The sequence below is a fragment of the Pelobates fuscus genome, chromosome 4, assembly GCF_036172605.1.
Source record: "Pelobates fuscus isolate aPelFus1 chromosome 4, aPelFus1.pri, whole genome shotgun sequence".
Lineage (NCBI taxonomy): Eukaryota > Metazoa > Chordata > Amphibia > Anura > Pelobatidae > Pelobates > Pelobates fuscus.
This window is the reverse complement of record NC_086320.1, coordinates 134,574,181-134,598,377: the sequence shown is the minus strand read 5'-3', so window position 1 is coordinate 134,598,377 and position 24,197 is coordinate 134,574,181. Positions and strand designations below refer to the sequence as shown.

The 24,197-nt window shown below is 42.9% G+C and overlaps 1 protein-coding gene across 1 annotated transcript in view; it reads left to right on the top strand.

Moving 5' to 3' along the window:
* LOC134609375 (uncharacterized) overlaps window positions 1-24,197 on the top strand; it is a gene marked incomplete at its 5' end in the record, with an annotated part of 59,589 nt that overhangs the window by 3,981 nt on the left and 31,411 nt on the right. The gene's annotated exons all lie outside the window — the stretch shown is intronic.

Here is a 24,197-nt window from a genome sequence, read left to right as displayed (position 1 = left end):
AAATAAATATGTGAGTCCTAGATGCCCAAATAAAGACTATAACTTTTGCCCATATTGGTCTTGTGTGGGGTGGGCAACTTGGGGACAGACAGTAGACAAAGACATGATAGTGACTAAGTTGCCTACCAGCCCATATTGTAGGTCTATGGAATGCAATCCCATCCATATACTTATAAATAAACCCGATAAGTTCTTAGACAAATATGGCAATTTATTTGGGTTTCAGATATACGGGACGGGTTTAGATCCTGGGACAGTATTGTTTATAGGGATAGAGACTGATACGGTATCCTCCCAAACTCATCAGGTATACCATTCCTTTTATGAAGAGATGAGTATAGATAATAAGATCCCCCATAATGCTAAAAACCTGTTCATTGACTTAGCTGAAAGTATTGCCGGTAGTCTTAATGTTACTAACTGCTATGTGTGTGGAGGTACTAACATGGGAGACCAATGGCCTTGGGAAGCAAAGGAGGTAATGTCCGGTTCTGAGGCAGTTGACCAACTAATATCTACACAAGCCGATTATCATATGAGTGTTAGAGGTAAATCTGAGTGGAGATTAAAGACCTCCATCATAGGTTATGTTTGCATAGCAAGGAAAGGAATAATGTATAATACTTCTGTAGGAGAATTAACTTGTCTAGGGCAAAAAGCTTATGATGATGATACAAAGAATACAACTTGGTGGTCGGCTTCAAATGTCTCAGAACCATCTAACCCGTTTGCTAGATACGCCAATTTAAAGGATGTGTGGTTTGATTTATCCATCACATCTACCTGGAGAGCCCCAGCAAATTTGTACTGGATCTGTGGTAAGAAAGCCTATTCGGAGTTGCCACAGGACTGGGAAGGGGCATGTGTGTTGGGTATGCTCAAACCATCCTTCTTCTTGTTACCTATTGAAACAGGTGAGACTTTAGGTGTTAAAGTGTATGATGTGAATCATAGGAAGAAAAGGGGACCCATAGAGATAGGCGCCTGGGAAGATGATGAATGGCCTCCCCAGCGTATCATAGATTATTATGGGCCAGCCACGTGGGCAGAAGATGGTACCTTTGGTTATAGAACCCCTATTTATATGCTCAACCGTATTATAAGATTACAGGCGGTGGTTGAGATTATTTCTAACGAAACATCACAAGCGCTCAATCTTCTAGCGAAGCATAATACCAGGATGAGGACAGCAGTCTACCAAAATAGATTAGCCTTGGATTACCTTTTGGCAGTAGAGGGAGGTGTATGTGGGAAGTTTAACCTGAGCAATTGCTGTCTTCAAATAGATGACGAAGGGCAAGCAATAGCTGAGCTTACTAGCCATATGGTTAAACTAGCGCATGTGCCTACTCAGGTATGGAAAGGGTATAATCCAAGCAGTTGGTTTGGTAGCTGGTATGAGTGGTTTGGAGGGCTTAAGGCAGTGGTAGGTGGAGTCCTACTGATTTTAATGTTGTGTCTACTCCTGCCGTGTCTTATACCCTTAGTAGTTAGGTCTGTGCAAAGCCTGATAGAAAATATAGCAGAGAGGAAGGCTGCTGCACAGATAATGGCAATTTATAAGTATAAGGCTCTAGATCAGGGAGAACCAATGCAGGAAGATGAGTGTTGAAGACTCACATCATAAGATAAGTCTGGTTTGGTTCAAGGTAACTTGCGGTGTATGCAAACTAAGGTTAAATGATGCCTCAAGTAATTGTAAAATATCAAGAGGCATCAAAGGGGGGAATGTGGTGGAATCTCGGTAAAAATAAATTTAGTAGGCCGAGATTACCACGTGGCATGTGTACGTGCATATGCTGACGTATCGATCAGTTGGTTGCACGAGGCAAGATACGATCAGTAGTGTACGGAGCATGTGCAAGAATACAGGATGTAGTATTCCCCCTCCTCCATTGTGCTGGACAAGCCATGCGGTCAAACAGGAAGTTAATTCTTATTTGTGTTGATTGGTTAAGAGAATGTGCGGGTGGAGCTTAATATGGGAGGAGTTATGTGCCTATATAAGGAGCCTGCACTATTGTCCGGGGCTCAGAACTTGTGGTATTTTGGTGACATTAGTCCCTCTGAGTCCCGATCGGTGATCCAATAAAGAATCTCTTCCTTCCTGAAGAAACCTGTGTCCATCTCTCTGTGCTTTGCTTCCGTCAGTTTCTCCGGTATCAGTATGTAAGTATCACAAGTTCGAAACCCATTTTAGTAGATAACCTATAAAAAGAAAAAAGGGGGTACTTTGCAAATCACGGATTTAAGCAAACAGATGTGAATTTATGTGAAATGAATATCATGATAACCAAACTATAGATAAGGAAGCACTTAAAGGGACACTCCAGGCACCCAGACCACTTCTGCTCATTGGAGTGGTCTGGGTGCCAACTCCCACTACCCTTAACCCTGCAAGTGTAATTATTGTAGTTTTTTTTTTTAAACTGCAATAATTACCTTGCAGGGTTAAGTCCTCCCCTAGTGGCTGTCTACTAGACAGCCACTAGAGGTCACTTCCTGCATCATAGCACAGATTATCTGTGCTAGAGCGTCGCTTGACGTCTTCACGCTGTGTGAGGACCTCCAGCGTCGCTCTATTCCCCATAGGGAAGCATTGAAATTAATTTTCAATGCTTTCCTATGGGGTGCGCCAATGCGCATGCGCAGCATTGCTGCGCATGCGCATTAGTTCTCCTCGGCCGGTGGGCGGGATCAGTCTCGCCCACCGGCCGACGGAGGAAGAAGGTGGAGCGGCGGGGGAGGAGCAGGCAGCGACTAGAGGGAACTTCCTGCTCTTTAGCACAAGTTTTCTGTGCTAGAGCGTCGCTGGACGTCCTCACGCTGTGTGAGGACCTCCAGCGTCGCTCTATTCCCCATAGGGAAGCATTGAAATTAATTTTCAATGCTTTCCTATGGGGTGTGCTAATGCGCATGCGCGGCATTGCCACGCATGCGCATTAGGTCTCCTCGGCCGGTGGGCGGGATCAGTCTCGCCCACCGGCCGACGTAATCAGAAGGAGGAGCGGCGGGGAGGAGGAAGCAGCGACGTGGGACATGTCGCTGCCTCTGGTAAGTCACTGAAGGGGTTTTCACCCCTTCAGCAACTGGGGATTGGGGGGTGGGAGGGAGAGGGACCCTCCAGTGCCAGGAAAACGGATCGTTTTCCTGGCACTGGAGTTTCCCTTTAAGTGACATGAAAGTACCGAAACGGAAAATATTTAAACAAAAAGTCTCTGTGTAACATTGCTAAGGGCTCAAGCTCTTGAAAATGTCTGAGAAACATATGAAATGTAAGGGCTAAGTGTTAAACAACACATACACATGCAAACGTACAGTTTTTTAGCATGCGTACGAAACCTGGTTTCCACGAACACCGCGAAGGGTACGAAAGCTCCTATGATGCACCGAACACCATACGTATAAATATATAAAGTAGCACTAACACCAGCAACAGGCATTCGGGAGAAAGCCTCATTTTATCTGCGGAGACCATGAGACAGGAACCTGGAAGCAGACTGGCAATGAAACTCTGATGCAGTTTGAAGTAAGCTGGTAACCCGGAGCGGTCAGATTTTGTGCCTGAAGGTCAGTACAGGTAAAATATTTTGTCAGGAAAAGCTGCACCAGAAGTCCACATGGTAACCATGTTAACATATCACCCGATTTGAGAACTGCCCAGGTAAGAGGGTAGTGGAAGATTTTGTAAATATTTAATTATATCTTTTCATGTGACAATACTGAAGAAATTACACTCTGCTACAATGTAAAGTAGTAAGTGTACAGTCTGTATAACAGTGTAAATTTGCTGTCTCCCCAAAATAACTCAACACACAGCCATCAATGTCTAAACCGTTGGCATCAAAAGTGAGTGTACCCCTCAGTGGAAATGTCTAAATTGGGCCCAAATATTTTATGTGGCCACCATTATTTTCCAGCACTGCCTTATCCCCCATGAGCATTGAGTTCACCAGAGCTTCACAGGTTGCTAAAGGAGTACTCTTCCACTCCTCCATGATGACATCACAGAGCTGTTAATGACCTTGTGCTCCCCCACCTTCCGTTTGAGGATGCCCCACAGATGTTCAATAGGGTTTTGGTCTGGAGACATGCTTGGCCAGTCCATCACCTTTCCCTTCAGCTTCTTTAGCAAGGCAGTGGTTGTCTTTGAGGTGTGTTTGGGGTTGTTATCATGTTGGAATACTGCCCTGCAGCCCAGTCTCCGAAGGGAGGGGATCATGCTCTTCTTCAGTATCACACGGTACATACTGACATTTATAGTTTCCCAATGAACTGTAGCTCCCCAGTGCCAGCAGCACTCATGCAGGCCCAGACCATGACACTCCCACCACCATGCTTGACTGTAGGCAAGACACACTTGTCTTTGTACTCCTCACCTGGTTGCCGCCACACACGCTTGACACCATCTGAACCAAATAAGTTTAACTTGGTCTCATCGGACCACAGGACATGGTTCCAGTAATCCATGTCCTTAGTCTGCTTGTCTTCAGCAAACTGTTTGCAGGCTTTCTTGTGCATCATCTTTAGAAGAGGCTTCCTTCTGGGACGACAGCCATGCAGACCAATTTGATGCAGTGTGCGGCGTATGGTCTGACTACTGACAGGCTGATGCCCCACCCCTTCTACCTCTGCAGCAATGCTGGCAACACTCATATGCCTATTTCCCCAAAACAACCTCTGGATATGACTCTGAGCATGTGCAATCAACTTCTTTGGTCGACCATTGTGAGGTCAGTTCTGAATGGAACCTGTCCTGTGAAACCGCTGTTTGGTCTTGTCCACCGTGCTGCAGCTCAGTTTCAGGGTCTTGGCAATCTTCTAATAGCCTAGGCCATCTTTATGTAGAGAAACAATTCTTTTTTTCAGATCCTCAGAGAGTTCTTTGCCATAAGATGCCATGTTGAACTTCCAGTAACCAGTATGAGAGAGTGTGAGAGTGATAGCACCAAATTTAACACACCTGCTCCCAATTCACACCTGAGACCTTGTAACACTAACGAGTCGCATGACACCGAGGAGGGAAAATGGCTAATTGGGTCAATTTGGACATTTACACTTTGGGGTCTACTCACTTGTGTTGCCAATTGTTTAGACATTAATGGCTGTGTGTTCAGTTATTTTAAAGGGGACAGCAAATTTGCACTGTTATACAGGCTGTACACTTACAACTTTACATTGTAGCAGAGTGTCATTTCTTCAGTGTTGTCACATAAAAAGATATAATAAAATATTTACAAAAATGTGAAGCGTGTACTCACTTTTGTGAGATACTGTATATATGGTATATTAACACCATTCTGTCAGATTTAATTGTTATTTATGACTATTCTGTATTTCTGCTTCTATTCTAAAACTTCAGATTCTTGTGAAAAATTGTAAGCCGTGGGTTACCATAAAGTCTCGAAATGCCAAACTTTCCAAAATATGAGTAAAGTTAAGTGAAAAAGAAAATCCAACACAAATTTATATTGTATTTATTTATATCTACATATTATTTATTTTATGTACCATGTCCCCCAACTGTCCTGATTTAGGTGGGACCATCCTCATAAAGGATCTCTGAACTTGCCGTCCCACCAAGACAGCATCTTGTCCCGATTTTCCCTGTATCAGATAACATTTATCAGTGTGTATAATATTTGGCTGGAGGCAGTAGCAGTGTTACTGATTTAAGAGAGGATGGTCTGCTCATTTTGTCTGCTTGCTTCCGCTCGGACAGTGCACAGCCATGGGAGGGAGTGGGGGATGATGTCACAGGGACTTTCTCAAAACAGAAACCAAGGAGGACTCAGGAGACATTCTGTCCTGTTGCACTGTTGTCACCTGATCCGGGTGTCACATGTGCTGAGAGTGACTCCGGGGACTATGTAACCAGACACCTGTGGACCATTTGTAACGAGTATATACCCCTACACGCAGGATCCAGCCTAACAGAAGACAGTACAGAGGAGAGATACGTCTACCGGACCTTAGAGTGGCCGGACTCGACGTAATAGGATAAGACAGAGTCAGGAACGATCCGAGGTCAAGGGCACAAAGAGACAGCGTAAACGAAAACAAGCCGGGGACTGGTACACAGGAATCAGCAAGCCGGCAAACAGTACAGAATAGGATAAAGCGAAAACGAAGTCAGAATACAAAGCCAAGGTCAAATACGGAGAAACACAACTGAACACAACAAGCACTAAAGGGAACTGTAGCAGAAACCACGATAGGGCAAGGAACTAAGGGAAAAGGGTAAGTATAAGTAGCCTTCAAACTAATATGATTGGCTCCTGTCACTTCCACTCCCCCAACAGGTAAGTGTATGGGGTGATTGGCATGACAGGAGCCAATGGGAGCCTTTTTGCAATTTAGGCTCCCACTGTCTCTTTAAGAGTGCGCCCGAGATTCGCGGCGCGCTCTTAGCTGCAGGCGGGACACGTGACCGCTTCTCGCGGTCACTGCCCGCCTTCCTGTCTGAACAGTCGGACGAGCCGCGCGCGGCTCGTGCAGCCGCAGGACCGCGCGCGGCTTGAAGAGAGGACCGCGTCCGGCCCCCGGATAAGGTAAGTACCGCTACAGTACCCCCCCCTGAGGACACGCCCTCCGGGCAGGCAGGACCAGGCCTGGCAGGAAAACGCGAATGGAAAGAACGTACAAGGCGGGGAGCATGAACAGCATCCGCAGAAATCCAACTGCGCTCCTCAGGCCCATAACCCTTCCAATGTACCAAGTACTGAAGCCGACCCCTAAGAAAACGAGAGTCAATAACAGCAGATACTTCGAACTCCTCATGACCCTCCACAGAGACAGGAGGGGGAGGGGGAGTATGCCGGGTATAGCGGTTGCGTACGTAAGGCTTCAACAAAGAGGTGTGAAATACATTGGGTATACGCAGATTCTTAGGCAGACCCAAGGCATAAGAAACGGGATTAACCTTATGTATAATGCGATAAGGACCAATGAAGCGGGGAGCCAATTTCATAGAAGGCACCCGGAGGCGAATATTCCGTGTGGAAAGCAAAACCCTGTCCCCCACAACATAGGAAGGAGCCGCTCTGCGATGCTTGTCAGCCTGAGCCTTCTGGCGGGCAGCAGAGTCCACCAAAGAACGCTGAACCTGCTCCCAAGTATTACGCAAACCAGCCAAATGCTCATCCAGAACTGGCATGCCCCGTGAGGAGAATGCAGCCGGAAGAACAACGGGATGCTGGCCATAGACAACGTAAAAAGGGCTTTTGCCGGAAGAATCATGAGTGGCATTATTCCGAGCAAATTCAGCCCAAGGAAGCAGGTCAGACCAATTGTCCTGATGGTGAGACACAAAACAACGGAGGTACTGCTCAAGAGACTGGTTGGCACGTTCAGCAGCTCCATTAGACTGGGGATGGTAAGCGGAAGAAAATGAGAGGGAAATACCCATCTCCGAACAAAAGGCTTTCCAGAACCTGGAAACAAATTGGCTACCCCTATCGGATACAATAGATAAGGGAATACCATGTAATCGAAACACTTCTCTAGCGAAGATAAGAGCCAATTCCTTGGAAGTGGGCAACTTGCGAAGAGACACAAAGTGAGCCATTTTGGAAAACCGATCTACTATCATTAGGATGACTGTGTTACCATTCGAAGGGGGTAATTCAACAATAAAATCCATTGATAGATTAGACCAAGGTCTCTCGGGAACGGGTAACGGATGCAACAGCCCACAAGGAACTCTACGAGAAGTTTTCATACATGCACAAGTAGTACAAGCACTTATATAGTCAGTAACATCCTTACGTAAGGTATCCCACCAGAAATACCGAGAAACGGCTGACACTGTTTTGGAAATACCAGGATGTCCAGCAGTCTTAGTATCGTGATAAAGTGACAGAATATCCCGTCTCTCGGGAATGTCAACGAACAATTTATCATTAGGCCTCTCGCTGGGTGCCATGCCTTGTTTCGCTTGTATGGCCTGCAAGAGGGACGAGGAAATAGACAATATAGTAGTTGCTATTATCCTGTCTGGGGGAATGACAGGAGTGACATCAATCTCCTGTTTGTCAATAGTCTCGAATTGTCTGGACAGAGCGTCCGCTTTGGTGTTCCGGTCACCTGGCCTATAGGTGATTATATAATTAAAATGAGACAAGAACAGTGACCACCTAGCCTGCCTTGAAGACAATCTTTTAGCTTCACTAAGGTAGGATAGGTTCTTATGATCTGTAAATATGAGAATAGGATCCTTAGTTCCTTCTAGCAAATGTCTCCATTCTTTGAGTGCTAAAATGATAGCAAGGAGTTCGCGATTACCCACATCATAATTCCTCTCTGCCTTGGACATTTGTTTAGAAAAGAATCCACAAGGATGCAATGGCTTGTCAGGAGACTCTCTTTGGGATAAGACAGCACCTACCCCTATATCGGAAGCATCAACCTCAAGTATATATGGCAATGAGGGGACAGGATGCTGTAAAATAGGGGCAGAGGCGAACGTAGTTTTAAGAAAGTCAAAAGCCTGAAGTGCCTCAGTAGACCAGACACGTGTATTGCCATCCTTTTTAGTCATACGAGTAATAGGCGCTACTATAGACGAAAAACCTTTGATAAAACGTCTATAATAATTAGAGAAACCCAGAAAACGCTGGATGGCTTTCAGACCTTGCGGCAGAGGCCATTCTATGACTGCAGCGAGCTTCTGGGGATCCATCCGAAAACCCTCGGCGGAAATCAAATACCCTAGAAACTGGACCTCGGACTGGTCGAATAGACATTTTTCTAATTTGCAATAAAGACCATTAGCAAGAAGGGTCTTCAGAACTGTTGTAACATGTCTGTGATGAGCGTGAATGTCAGTAGAATATATTAAAATGTCATCCAAGTACACAATAACAAATGAGTGAATAAAGTCCCTTAAGACATCATTAATAAATTCTTGGAACACTGCTGGGGCATTGCAAAGCCCAAATGGCATGACGGTATACTCATAATGACCTGACCGAGTGTTAAAGGCTGTCTTCCATTCGTGGTCCTTTTTAATACGTATCAAATTGTGTGCTCCTCTAAGATCTAATTTGGTGAATACCGTAGCATGTTTGAGCCTGTCAAACAATTCTGTTATTAGAGGTATAGGGTAAGCATTTTTGATGGTGATCTTGTTAAGACCTCTATAATCAATGCAAGGTCTTAAATCACCTTCTTTCTTTGATACAAAGAAGAACCCCGCTCCAGCCGGAGAAGAGGATCTTCTAATAAATCCCTTGTCTAATGACTCTTTAATGTACTCCTCCATGACACGGTTTTCTTGAACCGATAGGGGGTACACCCTGCCCTTAGGAGGTATAGTACCAGGCAACAAATCAATAGCACAATCGTAGGGTCTGTGAGGCGGTAATTTGTCAGCCTCTCTTTTATCAAAGACAGTCTTTAAAGTTAAATACTGAGAGGGTATTGTCGTAGATAAAGGAGGAACAGTAGGAACGTTAATAGAATTCACAGGCGTGACTTCAATAGTACATGACTCATGGCAGGCTTCACTCCATGATTTTATCTGCCCTGTCTCCCAGTCAAAAATGGGATTGTGGGCACGTAACCATGGATACCCTAACACCAACTGTGAAGAGGGAGAGGTGATGACCTGGAACCGAATGGTTTCATAGTGTAGAACCCCTGTGTACATGTGTAGCGGTGTAGTCTCGTGAGTAACAACAGGAGATATCAATGGTCTACCATCTATGGCCTCAACGGCCAAGGGTATCTCCTTCTCTCTGATGGGAATATTGTTTCTCTTTACAAAACCAGAGTCTATAAAGTTCTCGGCTGCCCCAGAATCAACCAGGGCGTCTATGTTTTCAACTATACAACTCTCTCCCATATGTAAAGAAACAGGGAGAAGCAGTCGGTTAGGAGGCAATGTAGGAGACTTAGAAATCACACCCAAGGCCAGTCCCCTATAAGGTCTTAGGTGCGAGAGTTTTCCGGGAGCAGAGGACACTCCTTTACCATATGGTCTCTCTTACCACAGTATATGCAGAGTCCCTCCCTTCTCCTATGTAATTTCTCAGTATCTGAGAGTTTGGCAACCCCTAATTGCATAGGTTCCTCTTCAGATACTTTAACACTCTCCGGTATATTAACTCTGGGTTGAATAGGTGTAACAAAACGTCTATTCCTGTTCTTAGTATAGAGCCTGTCACGAATCCTATTATCTATATCGATGAGGTAGTCAATAAGGTCCTCTAAGGCAATAGGAAGCTCCTTAGCTGCTACCTCATCCAATATAGAGTCTGATAAACCTTCCATGAAGGCCGTAGTTAACCCATTATTGGTCCAATCGACCTGTGAGGCAAGGGTACGAAACTGTATAGCGTAATCAGCCACAGACCTAGAACCCTGTTTAACCCTCATTAATGCTCTAGCGGCATTCTTAGACCTTTTCATAGTATCAAAAGTTCTGCGAAAAGCTGTTAGGAAACTGTGAAAGTTATGCACCATAGGTCCATTAGCCTCCCAAATAGGGTTTGCCCATTCAAGTGCTTTGTCGGTAAGTTGGTGCATAAAGAACCCAACTTTAGACCTCTCTGTGGGAAATGAACGTGGATACATTTCAAAATGAAACTCTATTTGGTTAATGAACCCTCTGCATGTCTTAGAATCCCCTCCATACCTAGGAGGAGGCGTTAAATGTGCTGTAGCGTTAGGCATAGTCGATACTTCAGGAAGCAGGGGTGCAGGAGGGTTAGGTGCGGTTGCTGGAATGGTTCTAGCTAAGAGCGTCTGGAGAGCCTGAGCTATTTGATCCATACGGTGATCCTGCTCTACAAATCTAGCCTCATGGGTCGCCATCTGTTGAGCTAAATCTGCGGGGTCCATGGCCCTATCGTAATGTAACGAGTATATACCCCTACACGCAGGATCCAGCCTAACAGAAGACAGTACAGAGGAGAGATACGTCTACCGGACCTTAGAGTGGCCGGACTCGACGTAATAGGATAAGACAGAGTCAGGAACGATCCGAGGTCAAGGGCACAAAGAGACAGCGTAAACGAAAACAAGCCGGGGACTGGTACACAGGAATCAGCAAGCCGGCAAACAGTACAGAATAGGATAAAGCGAAAACGAAGTCAGAATACAAAGCCAAGGTCAAATACGGAGAAACACAACTGAACACAACAAGCACTAAAGGGAACTGTAGCAGAAACCACGATAGGGCAAGGAACTAAGGGAAAAGGGTAAGTATAAGTAGCCTTCAAACTAATATGATTGGCTCCTGTCACTTCCACTCCCCCAACAGGTAAGTGTATGGGGTGATTGGCATGACAGGAGCCAATGGGAGCCTTTTTGCAATTTAGGCTCCCACTGTCTCTTTAAGAGCGCGCCCGAGATTCGCGGCGCGCTCTTAGCTGCAGGCGGGACACGTGACCGCTTCTCGCGGTCACTGCCCGCCTTCCTGTCTGAACAGTCGGACGAGCCGCGCGCGGCTCGTGCAGCCGCAGGACCGCGCGCGGCTTGAAGAGAGGACCGCGTCCGGCCCCCGGATAAGGTAAGTACCGCTACACCATTCAACATAAAGCAGAACACTCAGTAGCACTGATAAGCAAAACCTCTGCAAACTTTGCAACAAGCCAAGTACACCTATATTTATGTCAGACTGTGTAAAACAATACTACTGTCAATTAAACTACTAAACATGGCAGAAGCAGTCTATTAAATTCACATTTGTTTCTCCTTCCTCATGTACTGACAGTATGAGACTCCTGGTGATATCTCCCTTCAGGGTTAAGTTCAGAGCAACCCAATTGAAAAGCTAACTAACTTACAAATATGCAATTTCTCAACATATACTACTTATTTCATACACTATTTCTCTCTCACATACCATGTCCCTTGCTTTCTCGTTGACACTTCCCCACTGTCACACACTTATTACACAGGAGTACAGTGTCCATTTTATCTGACAATTTTCCTAAAATGGACACTGTACATCTGTCTAATAGATACAAGATGGTAAATTACACACCCATTCTTGGGGTAGCACACCCCCTTTCCTGACTGGATCACTCATTTTGTATCATTGGTGATGTCAATTACATGCCTATTTAGCACCACCAATGTATGTCCCTATTTCTTATGTTGAGAGGTATGTGTACTAACTATGCATCCTGTGTGTCAAATAAGTAGAGTTTTTCACTAGAGGTAAGTGTCTTGCATGCTAATTACTGAGGCTGCTAGTTTCTTTTAGCTTTTTCTTTGATGTGAACAGTGCCATGTGACCTTTAGCCTTTATTATTATTAGATGAGTTTAAATGGACACTATAGTCATCAAAAAAACCTTTGCTTAATAAAGCAGTTTCCGTGTATATATCATACCATTCTAGTCTCACTGCTCAATTATTTGCTATTAAGTAGTTAAAGGGACACTATAGTCACCAGAACAACTACAGCTTCTTGAATTTGTTCTGGTGAGTAGAATCATTACCTTCAGGCTTTTTACTGTAAATACTGCTGGTTTCAGAGAAAATGCAGTGTTTACATTACAGCTTAGTGATAACTTCACTGGTCACTCCTCAGATGGCTGTTATAGGTCCTTCCTGGGTCATGGCTGCATAAAATGCATCCAAACATTCAGTGTCTCCTCCCTGCATGCAGACACTGAACTTTCCTCATAGAGATTCATTTATTCAATTCAACTCTATGAGGAGATGCTGATTGGCCAGAGTTGTGTTTGAATTTTGCTGGCTCTGCCCCTGATCTGCCTCTTTGTCAGTCTCAGCCAATCCTATGGGGAAGCATTCTGATTGGATCAGGCTACCACTTCTAAAGATGTCAGTAGGCAGTGGGCAGGTCAAAAGGAAACAGGGACAAAGTAAGCAGCTCCAGACTTGAATAGAAGTAAGATTTTACTATATTTAGGGAGGCATGAGGGGACCAGGGTGGCTAGATGGTGGTTTTAACCCTATAGGGTCAGGAATATATGTTTGTGTTCCTAGCCCTATAGTGCTCCTTTAAATCACTTTGATAATTCAGCCCTAGTCACATCTTCCTGCATATGACTTGCACAGCCTTCCTAAACACTTCATGTAAAGAATCATCTAAGAGAAGTGAAAATAGTGTTAGTGGTGCAAAGGGACCTGGGAGTTTACTCCATAGCTTTTGACTTAATATAGTTGAAAAAAGTCTGAAAAATAAATCTCCAATCTCTATAGTCAGGGCTTGGCAATTTTATCATTAATTTTGAGATTTAGATTTTAAGTCTGTACAATTTTAAGTTTTGGGATTAAACCTGTCAATTAATTCCCACATTCTGGGGGGTTGGATATTAAGCCTAAAATATAGTTGTGCCTTGGTAATCTACTCTCCATTGAGAAAATAATAATGTATGCAAAGGCTACTGAAAGAAACCAGGAAGCAACTATAAATGATGATAATATATACAACTTCTGGCAATTCTGCACAACATATAAATTCGATTTTAACACTTACTTTACAATGGTCTAAAATATGCAGATGAAACGTCCACTTTAATCCTTGTCTATATGTTATGTGAAAATGCCCATTTAGCTTAATTTTTCTACATAATCCATGCAAACTCTCGCCAGTATTTTCTGGATAAATTCCTTTCAAAAAAGATTTTTCTGTTATACAGAACGCATTATGTATTGCATACTAATGACAGAGGAAATTAACTACAAGTGAAAAGTTTCAACAAATTGATTGATGACAGACATTAAATGACTAATTGGAAGTGTTTTACTTTTATTCTAACAAGTAACTGCAGTTTGAGTCCAAGATTTTGTTTACAGATGTTTAAAATATAGCTAAGTAATGAAGCAGCATGTAATGTCACTTTAAATTGAAATTTAATCATGCTTCTTTTATGAAAAAAAAAAAACACCATCTGTACACAGACGATTAAAAAAGTTATAGCTGATCCACAGGAGAAAGTTGAGAAATAGTCTTCAGTTTGTCAGACTAAAATGACATCAGATCACTAAGATTCAATTTTGAAATACTGCAATATAACAATTGCAGAAGGCAACAGCTTTTAACAAAGTGAGGGAGGATTGGTTTGACAGTTTATGAATTACAGGGAAGTCTCAAAGAAAATATGTGTCTTTTTTTTTTAACAATAAAATGAACTAATAAGGATGAATGTCCCTCTCTGGATTCAGTTTAAAATGTGTTGGATGAGTAATTACATTAAAGGAATGAATACCTCATTCCATTTGTAATTAAAAAGGTTTTTCTTTAATGGAAGGGGCTGGTGGGGAAATATAGATATTGGACAAGGCTTAGTAGCTCATATATTTCCACTTTAGTCAAAATAAGCTATTACCATATTCACCTACTCACTAATTGCAGTCACTGTACATGCTTCTTGTCAGAAGTGGTTTAAACGAGTTTTAGATGTAAGTTGCTATGCAGTCAGTAAGGTAGTCTAAATATAAAATTGTCATGCTATCGTTTTGCTAATGGGCTCCACTGAATAATTCAACTGCAATAATAAGGCAAAAATCTGTCTCATATCTCTATATCATGAGTCAGGGTAGTAATTTAGTTTCAGCTTCGAAGGTAATGCTTTTTTTCAGGCAGATGAAGAAAAATTCTTGTGCATTTGCTTCATTCATCATGTCACAAGAAAGAAAAGGAAGGAGTGGTAGAGTAGCAGCAAGGGAATAATGCTAGAAGCTTTAACATTTGTATACTACTCAATGTCTTCTTTTGTCTTGTCTCTGGAGAGCACTCGTCTCTGGGATAAGGATTTTGTTTTATTAGGACTTCTAGCGTAGGTGAATGGAAGGTGAGGCGTGTATAGCAGTGTTAATATTTTAACTTGGTTTTATTCTAACACATACGCTACACATTAACCAGTGATTTGTCTTTACAGGAAATGTTCTATTACAGCAGTAATATTTAAACTGTCATATGTTTCCCAGTGGAAAATGTGCCCTTTTTGTTGTTAGATTTTTAAATAATAATAACAATAATAGTATAAAAAAATGCATTATGACATAGACTGATAAAAAGTTTAAGAAACATAAAAAAGTTTATGATGTTGCTTGGTGAAAAGTTTAGAAATGTAAATTTAACTGTGTAATCTGTTAATCTTGTAGAAAATGTGAAATAGGATTGTACTACCTTTTACCGAGAGGTTTATTTACTAAGTTGGGAACTGTAGTGAATTGAAAACAATGTAATTTATTTACTTAGCAACATGCTTAAAGGGACACTTTAGGCACCCAGACCACTTCTGCCCATTGGAGTGGTCTGGGTGCCAACTCCCACTACCCTTAACCCTGCAGCTGTAATTAGTGCAGTTTTCATAAACTGCAATAATTACCTTGCAGGGTTAACTCCTCCTCTAGTGGCTGTCTATAAGGGGACATAAAGGTACACCTCCAGCCGGTTATGTCCAATCAGTGTGAGTAGAACGTTGGAGGGCTGGAGGGCTGGCCTGCAGGGAAGTCCGGTCCACCCCCTTCCAAATAGCCAATCCTGGGTGTTTTGGGGCGTAATACAGAATTGTTTGTACCCGTGGGTGGGTACTATGATATCCCTCATCATAGTAATGGAAATGAGGTACTTATAACTGTCTAGTTCTAGTGGATTTTACACGTAGGTGATTGCAGACAATTATACTGAAAAAGGGAACCCACTCAAAAGCATCTGTATGGGACATCAAGTTAAAATGTAGGGCTTAGGTCTCTAAACTGTCATAAACCTAAATGTGGCAGTAAGAGAGGAAAAGTCTTATTGAACCCTGTGTGTATGTATCACAATCCTCTCCTTCTCACACCTAGGAGGAGGGGCTTACAGTTGTGAGACAGTATGTTACATAGCATAATGTGCACGTCGGGCACAGGTATATTTCCCAATAAATTTGAAGTCACCAAGCCTAGATAGAGTGGCTGGTGATGAACATATGTGGTGCCTTATATTCAATGGCATTAATGGATGTCTCCCAATTACATCCATATGGTATTCTTAACGGGAGAAATCTATAAGGCTACAGGGTCCAGCACAGAAGTAGAGGTCAAACTTGTGGGCAGTGATTATACCCTTAGTGTCAGTATTGTGAACTCAAAATCAGTATGGGGTTTGCACACTTGAATTCCAGAGTAGATTTTCTAGTGGTGGACAAATAGAATTCCTTATGTCATATGATATTGATGAATATCTCACAATCAATATTCTCATAATATTATTGACGACAATGGTTAGTATATCTACAGAGCTTGACGCACGAGCAGGGGCTACACTTCTAAACAGTGGTTATTCCCATAGTGCTCCTACTGTAGATTAGAGACTGGTAAGGGAGTGGATTCGTATGTCCCATATACGCATTAATTAAAATTATATTCAGATAGTGTAGTGATCCATTTGAAGAGTTAAGTGATGCCTGGTTATGGTTACAACTACCACATAAATGAAAAAAATGTATCAAAAATATATATAGAATTAATTAACTAAAGGGACACGGCCGATATCAAATCCAACTATACATAATATACACCAAATTATATGGTATTGACATATCTCAAACACATAGATCTCCTGACCAGAGATTGACTATATCCAATACCCACAATAATATAGACAATATTTTTTTAGAGAAAAGGGGGAGAATACCCCCCAGAAAATTTACAATGGAGGATTTAAAAACATCCATGGTGAGAAGAAAAAGGATGTTAGGAGAAATCGCAGAAGAACTAGAAAATCAAGAAGAAGCATTACAACTGAAAAGGAAGAAATAACAATATTTAATTTATCAGATAAAATTCTAAATGATGGAGAAAGGTAACTTTTAAAGAAAGGTCTTAAATTTGCCCCTACCTCTAAGAATTCTGATTTTAATATATTTATAGATCTACAAGTTTATCCGTAAAATAAATACTAAAAATTCTTTATGGACAAGACTTTAAGCACGCAAATGACAACAGAAGATTATGAACACACTGACTTACATCCTACCTCCACCTTTTATTCACAATATGTAAAGAGTGAACCAATTAGAGTTTTTGAAAAAAATGGTGGAGGCTGACTTTAGAAGACAAAACAATAATAATAATAAACAATTGAAGAACGATAATATGACAATCCCTAAAAAAAAAAAAAAAAAAACTAATGAAGGAAGACAATATACCCATCAAATCAGCTGATGAGGGTGGCGGATTGGTCAATCTGAATACAGAAGACAACAAAAAAGAAAACAAACACTATTTGAAGATATATCCACATACCAGAAGATGGATAAGGATCCTACAGTATAATTTATTGCCAAATTAAAAGAACTACTAGATTGCGGCAAGGACAGAGGGATTTTAAGTGATAAGGAATAAATACTTGTACGTTTTACATTCCAAGATACCTATCTTTTACCATACATTGGCAAATAAATTAATAAAGCCAGATATTGAAAGGGTACTACTATCATGGTTTCCATATATCAGTCAGAGGCTTAGCCAACAGGTTTTGATAATAAACACCAGCTCTCTTTACTATTTGGTTAAGTGCATATTTAACATTATTAACTATTTCTCCAGCTAAATGCTCACGCTCAAAAACTATTTTACATGAGAGCGTTTTGAATTTTTTGTTTCTATTTTTAATATAGGGGTTAAGCTTCGAGACATTACTGGAGGGTCTCTCCGGTGATCTAATTCAGTAAGGGTGGACCTTAGCTGAATATATAATTTCTAATTAGTGGGGTAATAGCTGCTTGATCCAAGGAGACATCTGACTGCTATTTTGGGGTCAAGAAGGAATTTTTTCCTAGTTTGTTGCAAAATTGGAAGCGCTTCAGACTGTTTTTTTTTGCCTTCTTTTGGATCAACAGCAAAAACATATGTGAGGAAGGCTGAACTTGTCTCTTTTCAACTATGTAACTATGTAACTATGTAATATATTTTCATGTAATCGTTTTATACCTGTTAGTAGTTATCATAAACGCACCTGGCTTGAAAACATCCCATATGGACAATTTGGAAGAATAAGGAAGAACTGTTCAAAATTGGAAATCTGTCAGACTCAAATGCAAGAAATGAAGCAGAAATTTACAATGAAAGGATATCCAGAACCGCTCTTGGAACAAGCAATGAAGAAAGCCATATCTATACCAAGAGAAGATACACTCCATAATAAGAGAACACAAACAGAAAAACAGAAAAGAGCCCCGGCCTTCATAACGAAATACGCAATCAATCCCAAAATATCAGAAAGGTGTTAGCTAAACACTAAGATGTACTGAAGAGTGACCACATGCTTAATCAATCTCTAGATGACCAACCAAATATTATCTTTTTCCAGGCTCCCAAACGTATGCTGGCACCTACCGACAATTCTAAACCATCTTCATGGCATCACAAAAACATCTATTAAAGGCTTCATAAGGTGCAAGAAATGCATAGAATGCAGGAATATTCCTAACTTAGATTATATTCAAGACAAGTTACTCTCACTGGACAACCAGAAAGAATATAGAGTAAAATCTAGTATGGACTGTAACACAACAGGGGTAATCTATTTACTTACATGCCCTTGTCCAAAACAATATGTGGGAAGAACAAAAAGATCCTTAAAAATAAGAGTGTCGGAACATATAAGAAATATTATAAAAGGTTATGTGTTGCCTACACATAATTTGTCAAAACATTTAATGATGTTCATGGAAGAGATCCAGGTGGTTTACAATTTGTACCTATTGAAAAAGTCAATGTGCACTGGAGAGGGGGAGATCTGGATAAAAATCTAGACCAAGCAGAAGCTAGATGGATCTTCACCCTCAATACCTTAGCTCCGAGAGGCTTAAATGTTGATTTTGAACTTGCATTGAAATGCATTTTTATGATACACTTTTTCTAAATTAAAATTATTTATTTATTCTTCTATTTATTTGTATCTCCTATACAGTTTGGTTTACCATTTTTATTTTATTTTTCACATTTACTGATAGTCAGTGAATTATATCGTACTGGCAATAGGATCCCACGACTGCATTATCTATATACACAGCTTAGTGTGATTACCCTTATGCTACTTTTTGAGGACTTTATTTAGCCTATTGGATTTATATCATTCTTCACCACATTGGCTTTTATACATGGAATAATTTTGGACTTATCACACACATTTTTATCTGAGTTTATATGAACTTGAGTCACTTTTTATCTGTGTTTTTATTGGATATATTTGTTTTTTGTGTTATTGATCCTGGAACCCCTTCATCTTATTTCTATACATGATACTGATATACCTGTTTTCTTAGGAAGGATTGGTGGCCCTCCTTTCAGTTTTAGAGCTATTTGATAATTATAGTTATATCTACTGTATATTTATTTTATATTTACTTTGACTCCCTCTATTTTAGGGCCAGATTTGCTTATTCTTGTATTTTGAACACTTCTTTTTCCCTGTGTTTTTAATACTTTTATTTGTATTTGTGCCTTTTATTAGTTTTACTAATTTCATCCAGTATGCACTGTAGAAAGGCATATCTTGCATCAACAAGTGTAAAAACCTGTGCTTTGGGCAGCTTGTGCAAAACATCCTCAAGTGTTGGCATTATATAGTGTGACATTCTCAGGGCCATGTTAAGAAACTTTGGAACATGGCAAATTCTTTTCAGGCTTCCTAATAACTACCATGTTGCTTATCTAATCAGTTGGCTCTGATACTGGTGTCACCAGAGGCGGCTCTAGACTTTATGAGGCCTTAGGCGAAAAGCAAACATGAGGCCCCACTAACAAAAAAGTGTCACATATACACATTGATGCACTGTCTACCTGTGTATGTGCCTGAGAGTGTGTCTGACAGAGAGTATTCTTGTGTGTGCGAATGTATGTCTCTGTGAGCATGTTTGCGTTTTTGTCTGAGACCCTATGTGTACGGGGTAGCTGATGGTGAAAGGGAGCGGGGGGTTGATGGTAATGTGAGAGGGAGCGGGGGGTGATGTTAATGTGAGAGGAAGCGGGGGGTGATGGTAATGAGAGAGGGAGCGGGGGTGATAGTAATGTGAGAGTGAGAGGGAGTAATGTGAGAGTGAGAGGGAGTAATGTTAGAGTGAGAGGGAGTAATGTGAGAGTGAGAGGGGGTAATGTGAGAGTGAGAGGGGGTAATGTGAGAGTGAGGGGGTTAATGTGAGAGTGAGGGGGTTAATGGGAGAGTGAGGGGGGTAATGTGAGAGTGAGGGGGGTTAATGTGAGAGTGAGGGGGGTTAATGTGAGAGTGAGAGGGGGTAATGTGAGAGTGAGAGGGGGTAATGTGAGAGTGAGAGGGGGGCAATGTGAGAGTGAGGGGGGTTAATGTGAGAGTGAGGGGATTAATGTGAGAATGAGGGAGGTTAATGTGAGAGTGAGAGGGGGTAATGTGAGAGTGAGAGGGGGTAATGTGAGAGTGAGAGGGGGGTAATGTGAGAGGGGTGTAATGTGAGAGGGGGTAATGTGAGAGCGGGTAATGTGAGAGTGAGAGGGGGGTAATGTGAGTGTGGGGGGGTAATGTGAGTGTGGGGGGGTAATGTGAGAGTGGGGGGGCTAATGTGAGAGTGGGGGGGCTAATGTGAGAGTGGGGGGTAATGTGAGAGTGGTGGGGGTAATGTGAGAGTGAGAGGGGGTAATGTGAGAGTGAGAGGGGGTGATGGTGAGTGGGGGAGGCTGAGGGTGGTGACGGAGGGTTATGCTGAGGGTGGTGATGCTGAGGGTGGTGAGGGGTAATGCTGAGGGTGGTGAGGGGTGATGCTGAGTGTGGTGATGTTGAGGGTGGTGGGGGTGAGGCTGAGGGGGGTGATGCTGAGGGGGGTGATGCTGAGGTTGGTGGGGGGAGTGATGCTGAGGGTGGTGATGTTGAGGGTGGTGGTGGGTGGTGAAGCTGGGGTGGTGAGGGGTGATGCTGAGGGTGGTGGGAGGTGAGGCTGAGGGTGGTGGGGGGTTATGGGGGATGGTGAGGCTGAGGGTGGTGGGGGTGAGGCTGAGGGTGGGGTAATGGTGAGGGTGGTGGGGGTGAAGCTGAGGGTGGTGGGGGGTGATGGTGATGGTGGTGGGGGGTGATGGTGACGGTGGTGGGCTGTGTAGCTGAGGGTGGTGGGGGTGAGGCTGAGGGTGGTGGGGGTGAGGCTGAGGGTGGTGGGGGGTGATGGTGGGGAGGGGTGATGGTGGTGGGGGGTGATGGTGGTGGGGGGTGATGGTGGTGGGGGTGAAGCTGAGGGTGTTGGGGGGTGAGGCTGAGGGTGGTGGGGGGTGATGGTGATGGTGGTGGGGGGTGAAGCTGATGGTGGTGGTGGGTGTAGCTGAGGGTGGTGGGGGTGAGGCTGAGGGTGGTGGGGAGGGGTGATGGTGAGGGTGGTGGGGGTGATGGTGGTGGGGGGTGAGGCTGAGGGTGGTGGGGGTGATGGTGAAGGTGGGGAGGGGTGATGGTGGTGGGGGTGAGGGTGAGGGTGGGGTGGTGGTGGGGGTGAGGCTGAGGGTGGTGGGGGTGATGGTGGTGGGGGGTGAAGATGAGGGTGGTGGGGGGTGATGGTGGTCGGGGTGAGCCTGAGTGTGGTGGGGGGTGATGGGGAGGGAGGTGGTCCGGTGGCCACTGCTCCCGGTCTGCAGCTCCGCAGAGCTGCAGACCGTGTAATCTCGCGAGATTTCAGAGCGTTGCCGTGGTAACCCGCGGCAACGCTCTGATTGGCCAGTTCTCGCGAGACACATGGTCTGCAGCTCTGCTCACTGCGGAGCTGCAGACCAGTGTCTTCGGTGGCCGGCCTGGCAGCCAGGAGGGGCCTCGCACCCGGCGGCATACCGGGCAAGCCGCCGGGCCCCCTCCTGGTGTCAGGTCCTCGGTCACTGACCGAGGACCTGACACACTCTGCCAACAGGTGGTTTAGGCGGCCGCGAGGCCCCAGCCAGCGCGAGGCCTTAGGCGGCCGCCTAAACCGCCTAATTAGAGAGCCGCCTCTGGGTGTCACCTTCACATTTATCCAGTTGCGCTTAGTGGCTATGGGCACATTGCGTGGGGAACATTGTACTGGTGGAAGGTTAGAATCCAGTTCAAAATGAACCACTCCTGGAGCAGATACTACTGGGCCAGTAAACACATCATTATAGACATTAAAGATTTGCAGTTTTGTCAGTGGCCTAGTCGAGGGCTTTGCAAGCTGATTATCAACAATGTGTAGCACAGCAGGAATTGTGAATTGCATCAGTCCCAGGTGCTCACATGTTGAACCAGACAATAGTGGTTTCTGATTGGCTTCAACAATATCAAATATCAAAAAAAATCAAAAGTTTGTGTATATGTTTATGTATGCTGCACTCTGTTTGGAAAAGTCCCAATGATTATCCAATCAGTTGACTCTGATACTGATGTCAGTTGGCTCTGTTACTGATTTTTTTTTAAAGTGCATATCGCCAATCATTTGTAAAGTGCATGAAAAAGTGCATATCAAATTCAAACTATATGAAAAGTGTCAACAATAAATGTAAATTAAAGATATACTAACAAAATTATTTTATAAAAAAATAATCTTATATCTTCAATTGATCAGTTTACAAGAAAATCAATTTATTTACACAAAATGGGTCTATTTAATTACAAATAGACCATTTGCTTGACCCGCCAGCCAATATGCATCAATTATCTCTATTTTTTATTTTATTTTTCACTATAATCTCGGGTATGCGGGCCAAAAACCTATCCTGACAGGGAACATGGATGGGTATGGGAGAGAGTTCGAGGGTGAATGGGAGTAATAGAGGCAGCCTTGTCTGCGTGAGCCCCGGGTACATACACGCCCTTACCAAAGAACCTTGGTTTGGTGAGCACTAAGTCTCCCAGCATGTTAACACTAGTGATGTCATGAACATAAAGTTTCGGTTCGCGAACGGCGAACGTGAACTTCCGCAAATGTTCGCGAATGGGCGAACCGCCATAGACTTCAATGGGCAGGCGATTTTTAAAACCCACAGGGACTCTTTCTGGCCACAATAGTGATGGAAAAGTTGTTTCAAGGGGACTAACACCTGGACTGTGGCATGCCGGAGGGGCATCCATGACAAAACTCCCATGGAAAATTACATAGTTAATGCAGAGTCTGGTTTTTATCCATAAAGTGCATAAATCACCTAACATTCCTAAATTGTTTGGAATAACGTGCTTTAAAACATCAGGTATGATGTTGTATCGATCAGGTAGTGTAAGGGTTACGCCCGCTTCACAGTGACAGACCAAACTCCCCGTTTAACGCACCGCAAAAAACCGCAAGGTCTAATGTCAACTGCTTTTCTATCTTGAGCCCAGAACTAATTACTCTAATGCAATTTGCGCCCATTTAATGATTATGCTTCTTCAAACCGATCCTGCCAAGTGGAAGCACAATTTATTGCTTATCAATAACCCTATAACATTATCATTAGTCCTGCCTACTGAAGCCTTATCTCAGTAATATAATGATGCTGGCAAACATGCAATGATTTGTGGACCCAGGACAAACTTGAAAACGAGAGAAATCTCAATGTATCTTTCCTGGTAAAATATTTTATAAATAAATAAATAACAGACCACTGCTGAAACTGCTCTCACACAGATAATACAAGGTTTACATTGGTTCTTTTCAAAGATGACTGGTGAAAAACCCATATGGGTGCTTGGAAAAGACCAGTCGCTTTACCACAGAATATGCCTTTTTATCTACTCTTGAGCCTCAGAAATGAGAAGCATTAGAAGTTGCATCCATCTGTCCCCCTCTGACAGAGGGAAAAATAAAGAAAGGGAAAATAACCTGTGTGCTATGCATCCGCTGAACATCTTTTGTCTTCATGTCCACTATTACTCTAAAAAAAGAACAATCAGACTTGATTTCTTCCACACCTAATATTGATTCCAAACCATTCCAAGTGAATCTCCTGCTATTCTTGAATTATAAACAAATCCCAATGAAAGCCATTCTAGACACTGGTGCTAGTGGATTATTTTATAGATGAGAATTTAGTACTATTATACTATTGTATGTACTATTTTACTAAGAAACATACTGTTCCTCATCCTCCCACAGAGGCCCACAGAGGCACACAGAGGTCTGAGGGGGGAAAGAGGCACAGACAGTCTATCTAGTCTACCCAATTTTCTAAATACCTTCATTAGTCCTTGGCCTTATCTTATAACTAGGATAGCCTTGAACCTACCCCATGCATTTTAAACTTCCCACTTTGTTAACCTCTACCACTTCAGCTGGAAGACTATTCAATGCATCC